The sequence below is a fragment of the Nothoprocta perdicaria genome, unplaced genomic scaffold (genome assembly GCF_003342845.1).
Source record: "Nothoprocta perdicaria isolate Ctin4 unplaced genomic scaffold, notPer1 scaffold_34, whole genome shotgun sequence".
Lineage (NCBI taxonomy): Eukaryota > Metazoa > Chordata > Aves > Tinamiformes > Tinamidae > Nothoprocta > Nothoprocta perdicaria.
Window position 1 is genome coordinate 825,162 of NW_020455577.1, and position 13,014 is coordinate 838,175.

At 43.4% G+C, this 13,014-nt stretch overlaps 2 long non-coding RNA genes across 2 annotated transcripts in view; one reads left to right on the forward strand and one right to left on the reverse strand.

Moving 5' to 3' along the window:
* Nucleotides 1-4,672, forward strand: part of LOC112951195 — a 58,240-nt gene extending 53,568 nt beyond the window's left edge. The window contains exon 2 of the long non-coding RNA XR_003250147.1: nucleotides 4,382-4,672. This is a non-coding gene — a long non-coding RNA (uncharacterized LOC112951195). The remainder of the gene's footprint in view (nucleotides 1-4,381) is intronic.
* A 4,701-nt stretch (nucleotides 4,673-9,373) lies between these two features.
* On the reverse strand, nucleotides 9,374-12,679 carry LOC112951197. Its single transcript, XR_003250149.1, has 3 exons — nucleotides 12,624-12,679; nucleotides 10,467-10,497; nucleotides 9,374-9,430 (listed from the first exon to the last, which is right to left on the reverse strand). It is a non-coding gene; the product is annotated as an uncharacterized LOC112951197 (long non-coding RNA).
* Between the last annotated feature and the right edge of the window lie 335 nt (nucleotides 12,680-13,014).

Here is a 13,014-nt window from a genome sequence, read left to right on the forward strand (position 1 = left end):
GACTTCGTATTACAAACACAACTGCAAGACCGTGCAGCAACCAGAACAGCTTTAAAATCCTAACACAAGAATTAAAAAAAAGGGCGGGGGGGTGGAATCCAAATATTGCTGCAAAGGGCATGGGAGCGTGGGATCCAAGAGCTTTTGTTGCAAGACTTTCTGGTCTTGGTCACTTTGCATTTTGGCTCCCTACAAGCTTGTACTGTGTACTCTCCTTTTTGCGTGTTTGAACACATTCGTGGTACAAAATTCATGTTTTCTGCAGTCCCAGATACCTTAGGCATTTCACTCGAGTCGTGTCGGTTAAAATAACAATGAAGAATATCCAAGAAGTTTCTTGAGTATCAGACAATGCAAAGGCTGCCAGCAAAAAAGACTCCACAAGGACTATGTGCTAGAAATGTAATTAAAACCAGAAGTATGTAGCTGAATTCCAGAGATGGAATAAGAAATTTTTGAACACTTTCTGAAAGAGAAAGGAAAAAAAAAAAATGTTTCCAGGATCTTGATGACATTAAAATCAATCTGTCCATATTCCTCTGGATAGAGGTCTGGCAGCAATTTTGTCCTATGTTTTGAGGCTGCAGGACTCTAATAAGATCCCAGTAAATAATGTAAAAGTAGTCTGGACCTCATTTCTCAGCTTTCCTCATTCACAGTAATAGTAAACGATTAGTCTAGCCCTTGTCCTTAGAGACCTACGTAAATCCCTGCTCGTCATAATAATATCCAGCCCTGGTTGTCCGTACGGAGCTTAGCTCCCCTCACCCCCAGCTTATTAATGGAACACATGATTAAAGAGGATGTGCTGTCATGCTGGATATCAGTCTTCAGTCTCCCACACTGAAGGGAAAATTATTATAAACAACTAAACATAAGCTACTTATATGATTTCCGCCTTCACATAATATTTGTGTGACTGGGTTTGTGTTTTGACTGGAGCTGTTGTATATTCCGGTATCTGGTCCTGTTCTGGTATCTTTTTATCATTGGTGAAAGCAAGTTGTTTTAGTTGTGCTGCTCATAAAAGATTTTACAAGCCAGTCTGCGGCAGCTTTATCCTATCAGTGTATTTCCTACAAGAAATTAGACGTGCAGGCAACCCTATGTGGCGATTTCAAAATGGTCACGGTCCCGTAACGCATCATGAACAGCAAAAATACCCCACACTACAAACTTGGAGCACCTGTATAGGCTCACAAATGTCTGATTTTGCTACATGATCGCACACCACACTTTAATGAATGAATAATCTTGATTGTTTATATATATATATATATAAAATCTGGATTCAGTTTCACTTAATTAGATTGTCTCCAGCTGGAGAGTGTTTGAATGAATGCCTGTGGAGTAGCAAAAAGGCTACCCAGCGGCCTTATATAAACAGTGAACTCATACAGGCATAAAGCTTGGTCTGCCCTTATTTAGTATTTTGCTGCTTTCTGGTCTGTGGTTGGGATTCCTGCAGGGAAAACGATATTCATCCATTTTGATGGGGAAGCATGAATAGTTTTGGGCTGGAACAATCCCATGGATCTCCCTAAATTAATTGCTTCCCTGTTGGCTCTACCTAGGCTGGCTTTGGTGTGAGAACTAGGCTCTGGTTCTGTTATGCGTGTCTGATAATTTCCCCTCACATCTTTAAATGCTTTCTTCTTCATTTTTGAGTTAAAGTTCATTTAAAAAGTAGCAACAGTGTAACTAGCATTGCAAAGAAGAAAAATCTCTTAGTTCACGTAAGGAAATATATAATTTTGCATTATTTTAATTTTAAAACTTGTAAATGCTTATATTTTTCATAATCTCTCTTCTCTATGAGAAATAAGTACATAGGGAAAATAATGTAAAATGGTAAGAAATGAATAAGTAAGGACAGAAACAGATTTTAAAAGTTGGGTGAAAGTTAGTATTGACAAAATGTGTAAGTGGAAATTTTATGGTTCAAAGTACATGAAATTTAAGACTTTATGTGACAAAGAGGACATGTGCGTTGCTGTATATGGTCCTTGGTGTCCTCCCTTTCCTTCTTAGTAGCTCAACTGTGAGTGCTTTCCTTAGCTGTAGACTGAAAGCCTTGCAACCCATGGCATCTGGCAGGGGATGTGCGCTCATAATGAGCAAAACTTGTAGTCATTTGGGTCAAACTCTGTTGGGAGTATTTTTTTTTTCCTAGTATTCCTTTTTTTTTTGCAAAATAAGCTTTTATTGTCTCTGTTTGAAAGTGGAACATGTGTTTCCTTAGTTGATCTTGTGCAGGCATTGGCTCATCTTGGTGGCAGAGACAGTTCCTTTCTCCTTGCTTTGCCATGCCCAGTTTTGCTTGACCAGTAAGATGAAATCCCTTACCAAAAACAGAACAAAGAGAAGAGCTCAACATAAAGCATGTGGCTGTATCATAATTTCTAGTAAATATTGTTCTGAACCACCAAGTACTTGATCTTGTGATGTGTTACTTCATGACCAGCCTGAAGACTGAGCTACCATAAATTGTCATCTTTCCAGTATAAGGGGAACATCAAATCAGGCACGTGCATGCTGAGAATGAAATGATAATAGCGTCAAGCTTCCTGGAAAGATTTCGACACCAGTTACGTAAAAAGCTGCTCAAGCTAATTCATTTGGTTTAGGAAAAATATTTGCTATACAGTTGTTCCAGTTGTTAGTATTTTTCTCAGGATGATTGGCTTGATCTTTCATTATTGCCAGTCTCAGATATTAAAAATCATGCCTGAGACCTGAAAAACTGTAAATCTGAAGATTGAAAGAGGAAAATGCTTAGTGTCTGTTTTTTCTGATATCTTTATTTGTCCCCCCGCCACACACACTTTTTTCCCTCCTCTTTTTCCTCCAAACCCTCTGGGGCAAAGACTAGTTTGAGAAGGTCAATGGTGAGACCCACAGTAGAAGTTTCATCTTGGTGGTGTTGCACAGTTAGAGTAGGGTGGTAGCAAGTTTCCAGCACTATGGGAGGGTTAAGATGAGAAGAGGAAGGGAGCATTGGGAGTGAAATCCTTGCAGGCAATGGAAACTTTATCAGCTACACAGACCTTAAAGTTGGAAATATATGAAGGATTTAAGATGAGGTAGAGCCTTCCCTTGAGTGCAAGGGTGCATCTGGGAGGGGAGATGTCTGCAATAGCAAGAAATGGCTTTGGGATCTCAGGGTGTAATGGTACCCAACCCTTGTCTGTCGCACTATTAGATAAGGAAATACGTTATGATGCTTTTCTCAGAATGAGTCAAATGCTGTAATTTTCCTTCAGCCACTCTTCCTGGGAATTTGCAAGGACGGTAGATGTTGCTTCCAGTTGTTTATCACACCAGAGGTTTCCCAGAGGGGTAGGCAGGGTGTTGGCCCGTGTCAGATAATGTTTTCTGCAACAGCCAAGTGACGCAGAGAGATGACTCCCCCAACAACACTCTGTTTCTAAACTTGTGCTGTTTACTAAAGAGTCCAAAAGCAAATGTAGGAATCTGTAAAGTGGCACCTTCACCAGCAGTGTGAGAAACAGAAAATGCTATATTTCAAAGAAAAAGGAATGCAACGGGGTACTCTCTTTTTTCAAATTAGATAAGAGGTAGGATGGGACACCGTTTCCTTGGGAGGGCCATTTGACATAAAACCGTATTTTGAGAGAAGAGAAGCAGAAACAAGGTCCTGCTTCCCTGCTAACTACAGGAGGGAGTCACCATGCAGTTGGTGGCAGGATGCCAGAGTGAGTGGTGTACTGTCAGCCTCGTGTCACTGCCAGGCTCTTTTCCGTAGTTAAATTCCTTATTTCTGCTTGCTTAGACTTCTGGCGATCTCAGGGAAGTCGCATCATCTTAGTGTGCCTCTCTTCCCTATCTGTAAAGTGTTATTGTCACCACTGCCAAACAGAAGGAGAAGCTTGGAGCGAAGGCCTCTTGGCTGCTTAAAATTTCTGGAGTAGTAATCTTCAGAGTTGAAATTGTCAATGCAGGACTTTTTGTGCCAGGCTGTTTTTTTTTATTTGTTTGTTTTTCCTGGAAAATTTCCATCAGAACAATTAATTGATGTATGAGATTTTTGTGCATGGATTATGTTGTCCAGAGCAGTTGGTCTTGTCGAGCCCTCTGCTTTGGTGACTGTCCTGCTAAGAAAAGGGCCAGCTTGCTTAGCTTCAACGTGCAAAACTGTTCTGTCTTATTGGACTCATTTGTAGAAGTTTTGAGTACTTGATATTGCAATCAAAATTAACAGTTCTACTTTTGTCACTTTTCCCAGCAATCAGGAATGGTGTGTTGGGAGAGGAGAGGTGGGTCTGCATCTGTGTCAGCTTCTGGCTTTGGTGATAGCTCTTTCAGCTTGAACTTAGAGGGGATTTGGCCTCCAGGCAACTTTCTCTTCTCTCCCTTGCAGACCTTGCCCAAAGCAGAAGGGTATCCTGAGAGCTTCCTGTGTTCACCAGTATGGATGGCCACAGTAGCTTGATGACCTCTGTATTTTCATGGTTGAGCAGAAGTTTATTGTATTGTAGCCCACTGAGAGAGTTTTTTCCATTCAAATAGTCTAGCAGAGATACGGAAAGGCTTTATAATGACAACTCTACAGCCACTGAACATCAATACTTCCAAATGTGCAACATTTAAACAGTAATAGAACTCAGTAAAACTGTACATTATAATGAATAAAATTACATCTTGCATTTTGGATACAGCTTTTGCAGTTCTGATTGCAGGCACGATTTATGTCTTGGCCACCAGCAGCAAGGAGTGACGTGATGCAGATGTAGTGTAGATGTAGAGTGACCCTTGGCCGTATCCAGCTCTCACATCTGCTCTGATATGCCAATCATATCAGAATAGAAGCAGATCAGAATAGAAAGGCTCAACAGTTCTTGTTTTTATTAAACAACACAGCAATTTTCTAGTTCTTATTTCACCAGCAAAACAGAATATTTGCTTTCTTCAATTAGCTGTTAATCGGTATGTAGAAGTATGTGCACACACCTTTCTTTCATACAAGATATTTTATCTTGCTCATGTAACTGCTAATCCCGTGATACAGTAGCCCAGATGCTTGCCCTCTGAGAAGTCCTGGTGCAAGCCGTGTTGGCAAATACCTGCAGGGTTATTGCTCTGCTTAACACTACCAGTGCAGAAGTGTTTTTTACAGTCACTTGCACTTTAAAGAAGGGTTGCAAAGTTTTGCAGTTGATTAAGTAAAAAAATAAGGGTGGATTCCCTTATTACAAACAGGGGAGTCTGGGTGAAGTTGAACCAAGCATGGAGATTGTAACTGCAAATTATAAGACGAAGTGAAGCCTACTTAGCAGCTGTAACTAATTGTCTGAACAGCGGTTCTCGTTTTGCCTTTGCTCCCTTTTTTCTGCCAAGCTTGTTCCGGGATGTGACACTGAATGCACCTAACTAAGAGCAGATTCCCTGTTCCATAGTAAATAAAATTCTGAGATTTCTTGAAGCTTGGTCTTCAGCTCTTCAGCCTTGTACTGCTTCACTTCATCCCTTCAGCCTCTTAAATTTGTGTTCCCCATGTTCCAGACATTGACCTCCATGCTCTGGTAAACTGTGGTAGATCTGCAAACCACAATCCTGACAAGCATGCTCTAGAAAACCTCAGCAGCAAAATCCATTCTCTTTTGCTCAGCCACAAAAAAAAAAAAAAAAAAAAAAAAAAAAAAACCCACCTTCTTCTCTAGATTGAAATACTGTGAGTTTCTATGCAGCCTGGAAAGATTGGGTGCTCTCTTGAGATAAAGGCCTCTGCTCTGCTGTATGGCATTTTCTTATCACAGAGAGAATTTAGCCCTACAACTGAAGTTTATTTTGATTTGCAGGGTGGATGGCTTCTCCCATGTCATCAGTTACCAGTTGCTAATGTGCACTCAGCAGGGACTTGTTTCCTGGCTCAGAAGGTTGCTTGTTTCAAATTCCGAGTGGAGTGAATGAATGCACTTTCTAGTTCTGCTTTTGCCATGAAATCTTAAGAAAAGAGCAATGCTCAATTGCAGCAAGGCGAGTAGGACATGTTCAGAGACATTTGCCTGGACTGCAAGTGTGTAGGTGCTTCCTATTGATTTCTGTGTGCTCAGGCAGCAGAAGGTGGGATTTTCATGAGCAGTTGCATGTCTTAAATATATCTCCATAGCTTTCAGTGGGGCTTTTACAAGAAAACAATTTGGGGTAGAAATTTTGATGAACTAAAGTAGCTTTTGGAGCAAGAGTCCTCCTTTCAAAAGTGGCCGTGGCACTTCGGTACCTGGATCCCACTGGCTTTTGGAAAGTTCTGGGAACAAGTGTTCAAGCTGCATCTAAGATGAGATTTGACCTTCTGCATCACTAAGACTTTATGTAACCAAGGGATGTGCATCAATCCCTGAGTTTATTAGAGCAGCTGATTTGTGTTAACCCACCTGAAAGAGTGGCTGCTATTTGAACAACAGCCTCCTACCTCACTGTGAGCCATAGGTTCCTTGGAGTCAGGTAGGGAGCTTTTGCAGTTGTCCCACGCTTCCTTTTGTTGCTGCTGGCTTTGTATTTCATGGGCTTTTTTTTCTGGGGCAAGGGAAAGATATAATAAGAAGAGATGGAAAGCAAGTCGCACTCTGAAACTCCCCAAATAGCGCGCTTGTCCATGGTGTATGCTGTTAATTGGTTGGTTAATTGGTTGACTGGAGGGCTTTAGGGCAAGAAGTGTCACGTCCTGGAGGTGTGTGTGGACCTCCCCTGGTGCCTGCCACCAGAGGCATTCAGAAGAATGGGCAGTTATTGCTCATTGCTTGGTGACTCTCCACGGACAACATGCTTGCTACCCAATATGAGCAGATAGCACGTTGGAGCTGTCCTGGTGCCTTTTCTGGGGTGATATTGCTGCATGTTATGTTAGTTGTCCGTCCTCAAAGAGCCAGTGATGGTTATGGACTTGCCATAGGTTAGAAAGTAAATATTATTATAAGGCATTCTATACTAGAGAGAAATAGTTTACTATTTCATCATCCCATCTCCTAGTGAAAACACTCTCTAAGGGGCAAGTGATGATTTCAAACTGTGAAAGTAGAATGTTTTCAATGACTTTTTGACTCTATTGATTTGGTAATTGCTTATGTGAAGGAACTTTCTAAGAGGCAGAGTTTTCAGCCAGAAGCATCTGGGGTGCCTTGCCTTTCTGGTCTATGTAATCCTGAGTGCTAGGAGCAAACCACAGCAACATTTAAATTTGCATCGAGTGTGAACCACCTGGTCACGCTGTAGAGCAAGGGCTGGGGCAGCTTTATTACTACTTGACATTCACGCTGTGTTCACATTGAATCTGAGTACCATAGTGCTAACAGTGTCAAGTGCATGTCATGGGCAAAGCCTGAGTCTAAGAACTCTGAGTCTAAGCACTGGGAGGAAGACTTGTTTTTGTAGTGTCCCAAGACCATGCAGCTCAAACTGATCTTACGCCATACTGATAATGCCATCCCCTTGGAGCATGTCCTGCTTAGGGGGCCCAGTGAATGCAGAGAAATGGTAGAGAGAAGCATCTCTTAGTTATCTTCCCTGGCCGTATCAAAGAAGTGAGATCTGTTTGCGGTCTGTAAGATCTTTATTTTGAATCAGAGACACAAAGCAGAGTGAGGACAAGGCATTTCTTTTGATGGTAATGCTTGTATAAAAACAAAACCCAAGGCTAATGACATCACTATGGAAACTTGTCTTAGTTCTTTAGACTTGCAAAGTACAGTTTACAAAATTGTTAGACCCAGCATCCCCCCTAATTGCCCTAGCCCATCCCAAATCACAATTTATTTCCAGATGGCTTCATTGCTTTGCTTTCTCCTGCAAAGCCATGAGGCTGAGACATATTCTGAGGAAAGATAGTGCAGTTCCACTCGTGCAGGTCCAGGTGGCTGGAAAGCAAGCTCATAGTTCCTTGGAAAGGCTGCTTGGTGAGGTGCAGCTGGCACCCTGTGGGGCTGCTGGGCCATCATGGAGATGGTTTCCTAGAGAGCACTCTGCTTTTGCTGAGGCCTTGGGACCTTCGTGTTGTTCACATGTTCCTTATGATCTGATGGTCCTCTTTGATGCAGCAACGCCTTGAACTGAGCAGCGCTTCAGTGCCCACCGGTTCCTTCGAGCAGGCGAATGGTGTGCAGCTCCAGCCTCAGCTCGTGTTTCCCGCTCCCCTGCCACCATATCAGCCTGGATTCTGATTTGTGCTGGACACCGAGGCAGTGCTTGCGGGGGACGAGTAGTAGGAGGGGTGTTCAGCCCATCCCTGCTTCATGCCAGGTCTTCTCTGCCCTGCCCTGATTGCACCCCTGGCTACACAGACAAATAGAGAAAAAATAACCAGGAACAGAGTTCCGACCCTCCACGCTCTACTTTGTCCCATACCTGCCTTTGCCATACGTGTCCTTCTCTCCCTATTCCTTCTCTGCAATATCTGCTTATATATTGCCCATATGGCAACATCTATTGCATTTCTGGACTACTCAGCAAGCGTTGGGACACGCTGATGTGGAATTTCCCTTGCTGGTGGCACAGAGTGGCCAAAGCCATAGCAGGAGGTGAGGAGCTTTTCTTCTGTCGCAGACCGTCTCTGAACTGTTTTGTCCCTGTGCGTTGGACATATTGCTTCCCAGGCTGCTATGCAGGAATGGTATAGAACAAATAGAACAACTTAGCTTTACATAGCACCTTTTGTTAGAAGGGACCCCGAGGTACTGACATGCACCCAGCTCCAAAACACAACCAACTATGCAGCAGAACTCTTCCCAGCTCAGGGTGAATCGAATATAACTTTTATTTTTATTTTTTTCCCAGGATCTTAGGGTCATCTCTGATAAAGTCTTAATGTCTTTTCCTTCAAGAAGTAATTTTCTCTCCTATCTCGTGACATCTATTGTTTTGATATCTATTTTGATATCTATTGTTACCAAAGTTTTCTCTTTGCTTAGTGCATTTTAGTCTCTCATTGCAAGATACCAACCCGACTATGAATTTCATACAAAGAGAAATCACAAACTCTTCTGCCATGATGAGAAGTGCCCTAAAGTTTGCTGGAGAGAGTGAGGAAGGAACCCACCCAGAGCAGAATCCTGCTACATTTTATACAGCCCCCAGTAAGTCAGATTCTCAGCCAGAATATACTTGACTGTAAAATTAATCTGACAGTACAGCCTATCTCCCTTCTGCAGGGAGAACGGTCTCCCGAAATTTATAGTAGCCTTATTGTCCCCACTGTTTGGTCCCACAACCTTGCCGAGAAGGATGCCTGGCATTTTGTTCAGTGCCAGGCTGAAAGACTCATTCATCACACTTTTGCGGAAGATCTGAGCGTAGATGAAGTAGTTGCCGCTCTCCATGATTATCACCATGTCAGATTGCTTCTCCACAAATCCATCGCAGTGTGTCAAATTCCAGTTCCACGTCAGGATACCTTCAGCGTTAAGGGTAGAGTTCACTGGGGAAAATGGACAAAAAGAGTACGGTGAGAAACTGTACTTATTTTCTAAGAGCTTTTCCATGGTGCAACTCTCTTGACTACATTCCTGGAATGTTTTGTCAGCTTATTCTTGTGGTTACAATTGAGATTTTCTTAGAACTCAGAAGCGTTAGGAAGGTGTCTGAATCTTAAGTGCTAATAGAGGCTTTGAAGGACCAACAGGGCCTACAGGTGGCTTGGAGAGGTTTGCTGTACAGACAGGTTAGCTGCCAAATGCGGCCCGAGGAAGAAGAGCTTTTAAGGCTGAGGATCAGGTCTGAACTGAGCTCTAGCAGGAAGTAATTCATGAGCAGAACTTCAGCTGGTCTGAGAATGATGAAGGTGGTTACCGAAACCCTCCCCTTGCTAGCTGCTGTGGCTGTAGTCCTTCATGAGAGCTGATCCTGTGGGATCTCCCCAGGCTTTTGCCCTCCCCACAAAGGGTGAACACAGACTATCAGTGTCCAAGCTAGTAGGGTTGTCACAGCTCCTGCTGTGTGCACAAGGAACTGGATAAGGAGATACCCCATACCCCACTGCTGGCCAACACCTTGAGTTACCAAACACCACGGTGTCCTATCCTTGCATGGGTCCTGCACAGTTAGCAGTCATTACATGAAGTTTTATGTAAGCAGAAGTATTTCATTGATTGGATTAAACCTCTGCGCTTCAAATTTGGCATGTTGGATGTTACCCTAAGCTGCTTCACGCTGAACTAACACTTGGGAGAAGGGATGGCTTTTTTTTCAAGAATTTGGTGCACAAGCCACTGCAAGGCAATAGGTTTGACCCTTCTGGCCTGAGAGATGGTCGCTGGCTGACAGCCTCAGGTCCATAGCTAAGGAATCCCTGTCCTAGCCACAGGTCTCTATGGGCTCTGCATTTCTGTGCCCAGAATTTCTGCCTGTCTATAGACAAGCTAGGCATGAGGACTACACTGCTGGGTTGCAGTCATCTTTATCACAGTGCGAGTCTAACAAAAGTCATACAGCAGTTTTAGTGTGTCAATACTTACAAGAGCCGTGGGCCCAGCACGTCCCTGTTGCCTGTGGAAAGAAGCAGAGCTTGGTCATTTCCTGCTGAAACTTCTCGGTCATCAAGGTGCTCAGCAGAGGAGCACCAAGAACCTTCTTCCAGGAAGGGAAGGAAACCTTTTAGCCATAATTCAAATGATGGCTGCTTTAAAATATGACCTACTATGAAAAAGCAACAGTGCAAACTTTTAAATGCTTAAAATATAGCAATGTTCTTATACGTTCTTATTCTTAATACCTGCTCTGGTGGCATTTCCACAAAATAAAAAGACAACCATCAGCATTGCGTAGTGGAAGACCTCCTGTGTATCAAGACTGCTCAGCAGGATTTTGTTTCCGTTCCTGGATTCAACTGTCATAGACTGCCACAAGTATTGTCCCTCTGGAGATAAGGCTCAGCTTTAAGTTGGTTACTGGCTCAGTTTGTGCTAGAGCAGCCCGGGCGCATGGTGTCACTCTTCTTGTTGACACTTGCTGCTTTTTTGGGGTCACTCTGGGCCTCTGAACCAGCTACGCAGAGAGGCAGAAGGACACATGGAGCGCTCAGGGGTTTTCCCAAGGTTACACCTGATATTGTTAGCAGAACTGGGTTGCTAGCTTCATGCTTTATAGCCCATTTCTCTTTAACCACTAAACCACGCTTAGACCTTTGGGCACTCAAGGTGTCACCCACAGGAATTTCTGCTCCCAAACTGAGTGCTGCTGTCTAGCACCCTCTCAGCCCAGGGAAGGAGGGGGCTTCATGGAAGCCCAGGTTATGAATTATCAATTTTGGTATATTGCCCTAAGTCATAACTCCATATTTGCTTATGGAAATCATGCTCCCCTAGCACAGTGAGTTCGCTGGCTGTCCCAAGCCCAAAAAGAAATCTAGGATCAGATGTACAGGTGTAGACACCTGGTTCCCTCTCACATCCAGTAGGTTGCTAGCCCTGAAATGTCTGAATCACCATGAAATTATGCCCCTTCTTGGGAAGCTGCTGCCCTGCATGCTGAGGATGTTGAGAATCCCTAGCAGGGAATGGTTTTCATTGCCTGGCCTTCCCTAATTGCACCTAAGGGACTAATGGCAGTTCTTTCACTTACTAAGAAAGCTATTTTTCTACAATATGGGGAAAAAAATGAAGAGGGAAAGGCGTGGAACATGGATAAGTGCTGTGGGCATCTCTGTACTCATCAGCATTTGATCTGTCATCGGAGGAGTGCAATTGCAGTCCCAGGTTGCTAAGTTTCTGCTTCATAGTCCTGGTACAGACGGGAAAGGGTTGGTTGGGCACAGGGCATGTCTAAAAGTAGTAAAGCAGTTTTAAAAACATGTTTTTAACTCTTTACTACGTGATAGGGCTGCCAGGTATAGAACAGGCTACTCTGTTCATATTTTATAAAAACAAATAGTAGGATTGTTCCTTAGGAGGTGTCTGTGGTGCCATCATGCCACGAAGATCTGTAAGCCCCTGAGAGCAAGTTGTCCTCTCTCTTCACCAAAGGGGACTTTTTCCTTTCTTCCTTTCTTCCATTAAACAGAAATTAAAAGAGCTACGGGACATGCAAACTGGCATCCTAGCCTAGCCTAACCTAGCTAGCACCTAGATCCTTCAGGAGATAATTCGGCCTCGAAGCGGCAAAGCGAAACCCCAGGCTTCGGCAAATGAAGCTCTTGGCCGATGCCTGTGTTTCTGACTCTTGTTGTACATAAAGATACAGAAAAAAAAAATTGAAAGCAGCTAATTAAATGCAGAAGACCACTTGATGATTGCTATTTGGGCTCACTCCATGAATATTTCATAAAATCAAGAGTGAGCAGGCTTAGTGCTGGCTGAAATGATGGGCTGCTGAGCCCTGGCACTCCTTACAGAGCATCAGCACTTGTTCATGCTGCACTGGGACAGCTAACATCATTGGTACAGAAGAGGCAACAAAAGAGAACGGAACAAAAGCTGGTATCGTATAGGAATTAAACCAAAGACATTTCCCCAGTGTGGAAATGCCCTCAGCCAAAACCTTTGACATTAAAAGCATTGGCGGTCGCGAAAGAGAAAGAACTATGAGTTTGCTCATAGTGTAAACGCAGCAGGATTCATCACGAGAATTAGTGTGTTCCGCACACTCTAGATGTAGAAATGTTGCTTTGTCCTTACCTGCTTATGATGGAGCACACAGAGGACTACAGGAACCAGAGCAAAACTCACAGTCAAGAGAAATGGTAAGGCATAGAAAGCCACTTGACAGCAAGAGAACTTCCTTTTCTGTGGAATATTTCCCTTTGCTGTCACGTTTGGGTCTTCCATGATGCTTGTCCTTGAGAGAGCCAGAGGTGAAGAAGCAAACAGCCCGATGGAAACAAAGGCACTGCTAGAATTCCTCAGCTCCTGGTTATTAAAACAGAGCATGGAGAGAATTATGGGCTGGAGGTGTCCCCATGCTAATAGACTCAAGAGGAGGAGCCATGGTGATTCATCCGTGTGGGGACTAGCGAGCTGAGGTAGCATTTCCTTCTGATACTATGGGACGGATTCTTTTGGCTTCCCG